Below are 13,621 nucleotides of genomic sequence, written 5' to 3' on the forward strand. Positions count from 1 at the left end.
GTGTGCCTGGAAGTACCGAGCTCTTTTTACACCTTCTCGTATTACCCTAGTATTATCACCTTGCCACTGATTGAACAATTCCATACCGGATGCAAGAGAGACAGCAACAACTTTGGAACGTGCCAAAATAACCCATCCATAGACACGAATAGAGATGCAAGAAGAACGTTGTTAAATGAATATCTCAAATTGTGCTTAACACCAAATGACAGATGGAAACGTCGAGAGTTTGTTGGGAAAATCATATCGGGAGGCAGGGAGTGGGGGTGGACAAATGGGATATCAGAGGGAATGATGCTCCTTCCAAAGTCACGATTCATAAAGCGATTTGATAATGATCTGAAAAATGCCAGGAATTTCAGTCAAGCGACAAAACTACATTTTGTTTTTGAAAAAACACATTTATACTGGATTGCAATGAATCATTGTAAGGTGTGAGCACAACGACACTCAAGGTGCAAGAAAATTACCAAAGTCATGGCATTTACAGAAAGTTTGAGCATAGTTCACAACTCATAAAACTAATAAATCAAGTGGAATTTGTCTGGAATTCCTATCGCAGAAAATTATATAAATGGTTCAAACATTTCTTCTTTGTCTGAAGAAATAATATACTCGTACAAGAGTGGTTCACACTTGATCTGGACTTCGGGCAGAGGAAGGATATGTCCACATACACACGGATATGGCACTGTGTTAACATATATACATGGATACGGCACTGTGTTCACACATATACACGGACACGGCACTGTGTTTACACATGTACACGGACACGGCACTGTGTTTACACATATACACGGATACGGCACTGTGTTCACACATGTACACGGACACGGCACTGTGTTTACACATGTACACGGATACGGCACTGTGTTTACACATGTACAAGGATACAGCACTGTGTTTACACATGTACATGGATACGGCACTGTGTTTACACATATACACGGATACGGCACTGTGTTCACACATGTACACGGATACGGCACTGTGTTCACACATATACACGGATACGGCACTGTGTTTACACATGTACACGGATACGGCACTGTGTTTACACATGTACAAGGATACAGCACTGTGTTTACACATGTACATGGATACGGCACTGTGTTCACACATGTACACGGATACGGCACTGTGTTCACACATATACACGGATACGGCACTGTGTTTACACATGTACACGGATACGGCACTGTGTTTACACATGTACAAGGATACAGCACTGTGTTTACACATGTACATGGATACGGCACTGTGTTTACACATATACACGGATACGGCACTGTGTTCACACATGTACACGGATACGGCACTGTGTTCACACATGTACATGGATACGGCACTGTGTTCACACATATACACGGATACGGCACTGTGTTTACACATGTACACGGATACGGCACTGTGTTCACACATGTACATGGATACGGCACTGTGTTTACACATGTACACGGATACGGCACTGTGTTTACACATGTACATGGATACGGCACTGTGTTTACACATGTACACGGATACGGCACTGTGTTTACACATGTACACGGATACGGCACTGTGTTTACACATGTACACGGATACGGCACTGTGTTTACACATGTACATGGATACGGCACTGTGTTCACACATGTACACGGATACGGCACTGTGTTTACACATATACACGGATACGGCACTGTGTTTACACATGTACACGGATACGGCACTGTGTTTACACATGTACACGGATACGGCACTGTGTTTACACATATACACGGATACGGCACTGTGTTCACACATGTACATGGATACGGCACTGTGTTCACACATGTACACGGATACGGCACTGTGTTTACACATGTACACAGATACGGCACTGTGTTCACACATGTACACGGATACGGCACTGTGTTCACACATGTACACGGATACGGCACTGTCTTTACACATGTACATGGATACGGCACTGTGTTCACACATGTACACGGATACGGCACTGTGTTCACACATGTACACGGATACGGCACTGTGTTCACACATGTACACGGATACGGCACTGTGTTCACACATGTACATGGATACGGCACTGTGTTTACACATGTACACGGATACGGCACTGTGTTTACACATGTACACGGACACGGCACTGTGTTTACACATGTACACGGATACGGCACTGTGTTTACACATGTACAAGGATACAGCACTGTGTTTACACATGTACATGGATACGGCACTGTGTTTGCACATGTACACGGACACGGCACTGTGTTTACACATGTACATGGATACGGCACTGTGTTCACACATGTACACGGATACGGCACTGTGTTCACACATGTACATGGATACGGCACTGTGTTTACACATGTACATGGATACGGCACTGTGTTCACACATGTACATGGATACGGCACTGTATTTACATATATACACGGATACGGCACTGTGTTTACACATGTACATGGATACGGCACTGTGTTCACACATGTACACAGATTCGGCACTGTGTTTACATATATACACGGATACGGCACTGTGTTCACACATGTATACGGATACGGCACTGTGTTTACACATATACACGGATACGGCACTGTGTTCACACATGTACACGGATACGGCACTGTGTTTACACATGTACATGGATACGGCACTGTGTTCACACATATACACGGATACGGCACTGTGTTTACACATGTACACGGATACGGCACTGTGTTCACACATATACACGGATACGGCACTGTGTTCACACATGTACATGGATACGGCACTGTGTTTACACATGTACACGGATACGGCACTGTGTTCACACATGTACACGGATACGGCACTGTGTTTGCATATGTACACGGATACGGCACTGTGTTTACACATGTACACGGATACGGCACTGTGTTCACACATATACACGGATACGGCACTGTGTTTACACATGTACACGGATACGGCACTGTGTTTACACATGTACACGGATACGGCACTGTGTTCACACATATACACGGATACGGCACTGTGTTCACACATGTACATGGATACGGCACTGTGTTTACACATGTACACGGATACGGCACTGTGTTTACACATGTACACGGATACGGCACTGTGTTCACACATATACACGGATACGGCACTGTGTTCACACATGTACATGGATACGGCACTGTGTTCACACATGTACACGGATTCGGCACTGTGTTTACATATATACTCGGGTACAGCACTGTGTTCACACATGTACACGGATACGGCACTGTGTTCACACATGTACATGGATACGGCACTGTGTTTACACATGTACACGGATACGGCACTGTGTTTGCATATGTACACGGATACGGCACTGTGTTTACACATGTACACGGATACGGCACTGTGTTCACACATATACACGGATACGGCACTGTGTTTACACATGTACATGGATACGGCACTGTGTTTGCACATGTACACGGACACGGCACTGTGTTTACACATGTACATGGATACGGCACTGTGTTCACACATGTACACGGATACGGCACTGTGTTCACACATGTACATGGATACGGCACTGTGTTCACACATGTACACGGATACGGCACTGTGTTTACACATGTACATGGATACGGCACTGTGTTTGCACATGTACACGGATACGGCACTGTGTTTACACATGTACATGGATACGGCACTGTGTTTACACATGTACATGGATACGGCACTGTGTTCACACATGTACACGGATACGGCACTGTGTTTACACATGTACACAGATACGGCACTGTGTTCACACATGTACACGGATACGGCACTGTGTTCACACATATACACGGATACGGCACTGTGTTTACACATGTACACGGATACGGCACTGTGTTCACACATGTACATGGATACGGCACTGTGTTTACACATGTACACGGATACGGCACTGTGTTTACACATATACACGGATACGGCACTGTGTTCACACATGTACACGGATACGGCACTGTGTTCACACATGTACACGGATACGGCACTGTGTTTACACATGTACATGGATACGGCACTGTGTTCACACATGTACATGGATACGGCACTGTGTTTACACATGTACACGGATACGGCACTGTGTTTACACATGTACATGGATACGGCACTGTGTTCACACATATACACGGATACGGCACTGTGTTTACACATGTACACGGATACGGCACTGTGTTCACACATGTACATGGATACGGCACTGTGTTTACACATGTACACGGATACGGCACTGTGTTTACACATGTACATGGATACGGCACTGTGTTCACACATGTACACGGATACGGCACTGTGTTTGCATATGTACACGGATACGGCACTGTGTTTACACATGTACACGGATACGGCACTGTGTTCACACATATACACGGATACGGCACTGTGTTTACACATGTACACGGATACGGCACTGTGTTCACACATATACACGGATACGGCACTGTGTTCACACATGTACATGGATACGGCACTGTGTTTACACATGTACACGGATACGGCACTGTGTTCACACATGTACACGGATACGGCACTGTGTTTGCATATGTACACGGATACGGCACTGTGTTTACACATGTACACGGATACGGCACTGTGTTCACACATATACACGGATACGGCACTGTGTTCACACATGTACATGGATGCGGCACTGTGTTTACACATGTACACGGATACGGCACTGTGTTTACACATGTACACGGATACGGCACTGTGTTCACACATATACACGGATACGGCACTGTGTTCACACATGTACATGGATACGGCACTGTGTTCACACATGTACACGGATTCGGCACTGTGTTTACATATATACTCGGGTACAGCACTGTGTTCACACATGTACATGGATACGGCACTGTGTTTACACATGTACACAGATTCGGCACTGTGTTTGCATATGTACACGGATACGGCACTGTGTTTACACATGTACACGGATACGGCACTGTGTTCACACATATACACGGATACGGCACTGTGTTTACACATGTACACGGATACGGCACTGTGTTCACACATATACACGGATACGGCACTGTGTTCACACATGTACATGGATACGGCACTGTGTTCACACATGTACACGGATACGGCACTGTGTTCACACATGTACACGGATACGGCACTGTGTTTACACATGTACATGGATACGGCACTGTGTTTGCACATGTACACGGACACGGCACTGTGTTTACACATGTACATGGATACGGCACTGTGTTCACACATGTACACGGATACGGCACTGTGTTCACACATGTACATGGATACGGCACTGTGTTCACACATGTACACGGATACGGCACTGTGTTTACACATGTACATGGATACGGCACTGTGTTTGCACATGTACACGGATACGGCACTGTGTTTACACATGTACATGGATACGGCACTGTGTTTACACATGTACACGGGTACGGCACTGTGTTTACACATGTACACGGGTACGGCACTGTGTTCACACATATACACGGATACGGCACTGTGTTTACACATATACACGGATACGGCACTGTGTTTACACATGTACACGGATACGGCACTGTGTTTACACATGTACACGGATACGGCACTGTGTTCACACATATACACGGATACGGCACTGTGTTCACACATGTACATGGATACGGCACTGTGTTCACACATGTACACGGATTCGGCACTGTGTTTACATATATACTCGGGTACAGCACTGTGTTCACACATGTACACGGATACGGCACTGTGTTCACACATGTACATGGATACGGCACTGTGTTTACACATGTACACGGATACGGCACTGTGTTTGCATATGTACACGGATACGGCACTGTGTTTACACATGTACACGGATACGGCACTGTGTTCACACATATACACGGATACGGCACTGTGTTTACACATGTACACGGATACGGCACTGTGTTCACACATATACACGGATACGGCACTGTGTTCACACATGTACATGGATACGGCACTGTGTTCACACATGTACACGGATACGGCACTGTGTTTACACATGTACATGGATACGGCACTGTGTTTGCACATGTACACGGACACGGCACTGTGTTTACACATGTACATGGATACGGCACTGTGTTCACACATGTACACGGATACGGCACTGTGTTCACACATGTACATGGATACGGCACTGTGTTCACACATGTACACGGATACGGCACTGTGTTTACACATGTACATGGATACGGCACTGTGTTTGCACATGTACACGGATACGGCACTGTGTTTACACATGTACATGGATACGGCACTGTGTTTACACATGTACACGGGTACGGCACTGTGTTTACACATGTACACGGGTACGGCACTGTGTTCACACATATACACGGATACGGCACTGTGTTTACACATATACACGGATACGGCACTGTGTTTACACATGTACACGGATACGGCACTGTGTTTACACATATACACGGATACGGCACTGTGTTCACACATATACACGGATACGGCACTGTGTTTACACATGTACATGGATACGGCACTGTGTTCACACATATACACGGATACGGCACTGTGTTTACACATATACACGGATACGGCACTGTGTTTACACATATACACGGATACGGCACTGTGTTCACACATATACACGGATACGGCACTGTGTTCACACATGTACATGGATACGGCACTGTGTTCACACATGTACACGGATTCAGCACTGTGTTCACACATGTACACGGATTCAGCACTGTGTTCACACATGTACACGGATTCAGCACTGTGTTCACACATGTACACGGGTACGGCACTGGAAAAGGTGTGTGCCAAATTCGAATGTTTGTAGATCACAAGATTTTGACTTTCGAGGGAATTTCTTTTCGTATAATTCGTAACAGAAAACCAAAAGTTATGATTTTCGTGCAAAAAACAACAATCAAACCAACATGGCGCCAATTGAAAATTCAACGGGTGCAAGAGCAAATAATTAAATGACATTTCTTTCCAACGAAAACATCAAGCCGATCTTAACCTTCGGACAATCTACCTGTGAAGGTGGAACGCAAGCTTAGTGACAAACAGGTCAGATTTGAAGCATGCCTCGTACGTAGTTGAGTAACCCAGGCAAAAATAACATTCCTTTCCTGTAGTGATTATCTGCACACTACTACAGTACATGAGAGTACAACTCTCATATACTACAGTTCCAACTGTAACATTTTTGTCTGGGCCATCAGGTGAAGCATGTTTGTCAACACCCTTTGTTGTGCCAAAGGTTTCACCGAAAAGTCCCACAAAGTGATTTGTATCCTTATTCGACCAATTTGAAAGTGTGAAAGTGTGGAAAAGTAATTACAGTGCAACGCGAAAGTGTGTTATTTGGTTAAACCGGATACCTTCTTACTTGTAGTTTCCCCCTGGTGAGTGCTGGATGCTCTTTTCTGGTGAAGCAGGTGGTTGTGCCGGTGGAGATAGTCAGGCGGTGAATTTAAACTCCACTGCTTTTTCTGCCTGGCCCGCAATCCACTCCCCCTCCCACCACCACCACCACCACCACCTCAAACCTCGCAGCTTCACAAGCCCCTCTCCTACACCTCACCACGAACCCCCACTTGCACTCAAAACAACCGCAAGAATGTGGGTACGTCCAAAATAGCTTGTCCTAATGGATGTGTCTGAGTGGTTTCGCCAGCTGCTTCAACATCATTCAATCATCGCTCAGAGCCATTTTTAACCCTCAGCAGCAGAATTTCCAGATCTAGGCCAAAGTAGTGGGAAAAGTTTTTAATTTTAAAGGTTAAAATATGTAAACAACTGCGAAAGTGTTTTCTGCAGGACCACATCTCAGCCGGCAGGTTCTTCGGAGTTCAAGTCTCAAAAGAATGGATGGAGCCCAAACACGAATTCCCCATCTTCAGCACTTGCGCTCGTTTGTAGTGGATCATGTGCCATCCTTTTGTAAGAATCTGGCCTTGGAGTGTGGATTAAATGGAGTGTCAGGATGGATATCTTCTTCCACGTTCCTCGACGCCAACCGCCTCAGAGAGTCCCTTGGGGCTGCAGCGGCAGATCCGAGATTTGTTGTTTTTTTTTGTAAAGGAGGAAGAACAGGTAACTGCCCCAAAAATAGATGGTCAGCATCAGCACCATAACCTAGGTGCATAACGCCAATTACATGCCTGGGGTCAGAAGGAAGGGGGGAGGCAAAAGTAAAAACATGTTAATATAATTTTATTTCAATGAAAGTATCACTTTAAAGTTAAGCTGTAATCGGTAGTAGAGGGGAGGTCTTGGCCTCCTGCCTCTCTCCTCCCTCTCTGGCTCCTCTTCTGGGCTCCATGTATGGTGAGTCTCCAACAAGAGATTTGAGCAGACCCTTTTGGAAGATCAGAATGGAAAGCTCGGGGTGAAACGCGTGAGTTTGATTGGTCTGGGGTACTCATAAGATGATTGTCTGGGGGTACTCATAAGACCCTTTTCTCCACTTTGGCCATTTCCTCTCATCGGATTTTACATTTTGATATGGTATTAAGTGTCAGGAGCTGTTCATCCTTTTTCTTTTTCTTTTTCTTTTTTCCACATGCTCAAACGCAGTAGGGGGTTTGACACGTATACCTTGTCGTGATCTATTTTGGCGGTGGGTTCATGTTGTGTATATAAAGCACAGGTTGATATTTTAGTCATTTTCCTGCTAGGGTGGCAAAGCGAAAGCTGTCTGAGCGATGGCATGGCGATTCGCAATCGCCCGTCTCTTCATAGTGGTGAAAGATGTTAAAACAGATACGTACAAGATGACCATTTCAGCTCAGATTTGGGTTCACAAAGGGACTACCGGTTCATTACATAGGTAATATTATGTATGGTGGAACAGGAAACCTGCACCTTCTCCGCGTTCACCAGTCCGAACGTGCCACCCTGTGTGCAATACTGCATACCTAATGAATAGATGGACCCATAGCAATACATGTTTCTATTTGGTCATAGTTTCCAGTCCAGTCATGGATGTTTTCACTTGATGGTGAATCAATGGAACATGGAAGGGGTAGGGTTGATGTAGATGGGTGGGCGGTGGAGGGTGGAGGACGGGGGCAGGGTGGGCATCATACGAGATGATAAGCAACATGAAACAAGGAAACATAGTCACAGCAAAAGTCCACTTGGCCCATTATATCTAAGTGCCATCCATACCCATTAACTTAATCTCTCAATTTACTTATATTCCTCCCCACCATTAATCTGCCCTTTCACACAAAGGATCGGGCTTCCATTTCCACCGCATTTGACATTGATTCTACCTGGGATTCGTAAAAGCATACCATTTGGCCCATTATATCTAATTGCCATCCACACCCATTAACCTAATCTCTCGATTTCCTTGTATTTTGTGTAGTACAGCATCGTCACCCCATTCCTCCTTTGCCCATTAATCTGCCCTCTCACTCAAAGGATCGGGCTTCCATCTCCACTGCAACTGATATTGATTCTACCTGGGATTCACAAAAGCATCCTCTGTTTCTCATACATCAGTTCATCCCATTCCTTGTGTAGCCATCCTATCCATCCTCTCGACCCTTGGCCCGCGGCAAGGGCAACTTTAAGCACCTGAGTCCTGTGGCAAGGCAGTTACGGTCAAGCAACTTGCTTTACCAACATGAACGGTTGACCGCAACTCGAAGTCACTCCGAAAGGCTCGCAACAAGTGTGGCCATCCTTACGACAACCGGAAACATCTTGCTAATATCCGACCAATCTCCTTCCTCCATGTTCTGGTGGCACCTTTTCAAGACTGTCTCTGAGTTGAGGGACAGGATTGACGGAGACTATATATCAAACGACATCATGGTAGACAATGCCAGAGATACGGCGCAATGTCTAAACTCAGCTGGCCTCCAGATCTCATGTAACCAACCCATCCCACTGTTGCCCACCTTACTCCTCCCTCCTCCCTTGTCCACTGCATATTGGATATGTCTTTCTCACCACAGAAGGTAAACAAAGTTCTGTCCAGCCTCAACTTTACATTGGCAAGGGGTCCAGATGGCATAATCTGCTCTTCCTGCTCAGAATCTGCTGTACTTCTCTTGGTTCTCCTCTGTCTGCTCGAAAGCTTCAGCCTGTCTTTCACCTTTGGCCACCTTCAATCCACCTGGAAGTAAGTTAGCATCACTCCCATTCACAAGAGTGCAAAAATAGATGCTATCAACTAGAGCAGTAAAATTTACTTCCAATTTGAAGCAAAGTCAGGTAATTCCTCATTGCTGCTGACATCAAGTCTTTCTTCTTTTCAAACAGCCTGATACCTGACCATCAGTTTAGATTCCCTCCCAGTCACTCAACTATGGACATGCTGCTGCTCCTCTCTGAAAAATTGTTGGAGGCCTAAATCTCAAACAAGAAGTCGGAACAGCTCCTCTTGACATGTCTTGGGGATTTGACACAGTCTGGCATCCTCCTCTGCTTCTTGATCTTTCTACCAGGGACAAACATTTGGATTTCTTCACTCACTTCATCATCTCCAGTGGTCAACACATTGCTATCGATGAGACCCTTCCCTCTCTTCTCTTCTTCCAGTGGAAACAGGAGCAGCCCGAGGCAGCCCATAAACGACCTCTCCAATGCCATGTAACCCCCTTTCCCTTTTTACAGATGACTCCACATTGTGTCGCACAATACTCTCATCCCACCGACAAGCAAACAGCAGCTGCATTACTCTCTGCCGATCTAGAATTGATCTTCCAGTGGCTTAGAGGAACATGTCTTCCACTCCAGGCAAATCTCAGTCTCACGTCATCACTCCAGATGTATTGACAAATGAACCCACCTATCGATCAGTCACTGGAAGACGTTTCGTTTCGTGAAACTCTAGGCCTTGCCATCAGAGACGACATTTCCTGGGCTAACCATACAGAAAAGCTGGCTTCCAAAACCAGCTACAGACTGGGCATCATCCGTGATTCCAAGTCATTCATTGAAAAATCATAACTACTCACAGCCGACAAGGTCTTCGGGCGTAGCTCAATGCAGTATGGAGTACTGCTCTCCTCCATGAGCTGGCATCCCGGCATGTACTATCGACTGTGCTATCGTACTATCGACTGTTGGGTGCTCGGTAAGTGGCTCATGCACTCAAGCAATCACTTCAATGGAACGCATGGCTTGGCAAGCGATTACCAATTGCCATCGATAAACCCATGCACCTGGAAACGCCCAAGCAATGTCCGAATTAGACAAATTAACACTTTTTAGCAGTCTGAACTGCTGCTGAGTTCAATTCTGGAGTTTAAATTTGGTAATTCTTCTTAGTTTAAGAGATTCTCGAGGTTATGGAATGTGTGGAAATGAAATAAAGCCATGAACCCAGACATCCCTGAGCGTTTATGAGCATTGCAACGTACCCAGTGATCTGTAGATATCAATAATAATATGAGTGTAAGTGAAAAACAAAGCTATTGTAAAGAAATCGTTGCGGCCTGTTCCAAGTCAAGGCGTGGTTGAGAAGGCCAAAAAAATATGGTGGCTTCTGACCCCAGCGAGGTAACCCAGGATACGCCTGAAGAACTCAGAGAGTGAGGGGGCCGAGGAAGTGCCTGATAAAGGATATAATTAAATAAGGCCATGAATTATCTTCAAAAGGGGTGTTAATGAATCCAAACACCTAATTTTCACTCTTGCACTTTCTTGGAGTTCCCTTAGTATGCATGCAAAGTTTCAGGCTGCAATATTTCATGGCTTTGGAGTTATGGAGGAGACACACACACACACACACTGACACATTAGTATGGCTATACCACTCTCCTTAAGTCTTGTTTTCTCTGCTCTCTATCAGGCCTCTGACCCTCTATAGCTCCTCCCGGTTATACGCATTCTACCATTAATACCATACTTAAATTAAAATCCCAAAACCCAGGCTTGGACAGCATTCCCTAAGATGGAGCACACCCTGCCAGGAGTCAATGAGGTCAACAATTTTGGTGGAATTCGATTCCGCAGGTGAACATATCAAAGAGCACACAACTCAGGGGTGCTCAACTGAACTCCCCCCTCCCCTCGTCAAGTCTCCCATCCAAGCAAATAACGTGGCTTGAGTGCTGAGTTTCAGAAATCAAATGGGACCACATTTTCATCCAAACTGATGTCATAGACATATATTTAGATTATTAATAAGGGTGATATCTGTACTTTCAGCTAGGGCATTAAACTGGGTTATATAATCTGAAGTGTTATTACCTCTGCCACCAAAGGTGAAGGAAGTTATGTTTTCACTCCTCTCTGTTTGTTTGTTTGTGTACAGGATATCTCAAAACGTTTTTGGACGGATCTGGATGAAATTTGGTGGGCAGATTGGGTGTGTGAAAAGGACATACTGATTAGATTTTGGTCAAGATCCAGGTCCGGATCCGACTACGAGAATTTTAAAAGTGATTCTTCACCATTGAAAGATGGGGCCAAAAACGATATAGTACTGTATAGCATGATATTTCAAAAATGTATTGGGCCCGATATGTTCTCGTGGATCAGGCATTATGTGGTGGAGGTATGCGCTCTACCAAGTACCCTTCTCGTTTCCTTTGTGAAACAACCTGTTAATGTGAGTTTGCAAAATATTTGCACCAGATGTGGATACAGTGCATAGTGAATGAGGAATGGTGGTTGTGAGTAAATTGCAAATAAGAAATAGTGGTTGTGGATATCGTGTAAATAAGGAATGGTGGTTGTGAGTAAATTGCAAATAAGAAATAGTGGTTGTGGATATCGTGTAAATAAGGAATGGTGGTTGTGAGTAAATTGCAAATAAGGAATGGTGGTTGTGGATATCGTGTAAATAAGGAATGGTGGTTGTGGGGAATATGATGATGAAAGAATAATTATCCAGTAAAGATCAAATGCCATTCATTCCCATTCCAGTGTGAAAACACAAAGTGTCCATCACATCAATTATGATTCATTTATTTCTCACATATAGTGTATTGGACCCCAGTCATGAAACTTTGACGAAACCACGAACCAATGAAAGTTAACCAAGTGTTTGACTGAGTGGTGTGTAAATCAGAACATTTACCACAACATCGATCTTGGTATGATGCGGTCTCATAACGTGAAAAGCAGATATATATATATATATATATATATATATATATATATATATATATATATATATATATATATATATATATATATATATATATATATATATATACACTAGACGACCTGTGAACCCGTTGGGTTTCCATTGTGACAACAGTTGATAAAAAAATCATTTCAAGAAAAAAAAAAAGATAGCTCCAGCGAACTATACTGCTGAGGTTGTTTGCATTGATCAAATTCTCCCGAAGAGTACTTCACTGAATCGGGAATTGATTTTTTAATAATTTTTTTCATTGCCCGATTTGAACGAAACTTGATGCTGCACACCACAGGTGAATGGTGAGTAAGGTGGGCCGAAAATTTTTGCGCTATCATGTTCAGTTTTGGCTGTATTTCGGGAACATACATACATTCAAGATGAGAGTTTTAGTAATATATAGAAAGATAGATATGACATTGGTCCCTCTCTCTCCCTCCCTCCTTCTCTCCCTCCCTCTCTCCCTCTCTCCCTCCCTTCTTCTCTCTCCCTCTCTCCCTTCCTCTCTCCCTCTCTCTCTGTCTGTCT

The 13,621-nt window shown here is 44.5% G+C and overlaps 2 protein-coding genes across 3 annotated transcripts in view; one reads left to right on the forward strand and one right to left on the reverse strand.

Moving 5' to 3' along the window:
• The window catches only part of FHL2 (four and a half LIM domains 2), a 38,258-nt gene extending 30,726 nt beyond the window's left edge, over positions 1-7,532 (reverse strand). Inside the window, exon 1 of one of the 2 annotated variants that reach the window (XM_085858749.1) lies at positions 7,376-7,532. The gene's annotated coding sequence lies outside the window, so the exon portion shown is untranslated. Of the gene's footprint in view, positions 1-7,367 lie in introns of both variants that reach the window. The other variant, XM_085858748.1, reaches the window with a different exon arrangement.
• Positions 7,533-8,279: 747 nt separating this feature from the next.
• Positions 8,280-13,621, forward strand: part of LOC147010648 (transmembrane gamma-carboxyglutamic acid protein 1-like) — a 60,088-nt gene continuing 54,746 nt past the window's right edge. The window contains exon 1 of the mRNA XM_085858752.1: positions 8,280-8,386. The gene's annotated coding sequence lies outside the window, so the exon portion shown is untranslated. The remainder of the gene's footprint in view (positions 8,387-13,621) is intronic.

The sequence above is a fragment of the Eptatretus burgeri genome, chromosome 16, assembly GCF_056783735.1.
Source record: "Eptatretus burgeri isolate ZD-2024b chromosome 16, Ebu_testis_v1, whole genome shotgun sequence".
NCBI classification, from domain to species: Eukaryota; Metazoa; Chordata; class Myxini; order Myxiniformes; family Myxinidae; genus Eptatretus; species Eptatretus burgeri.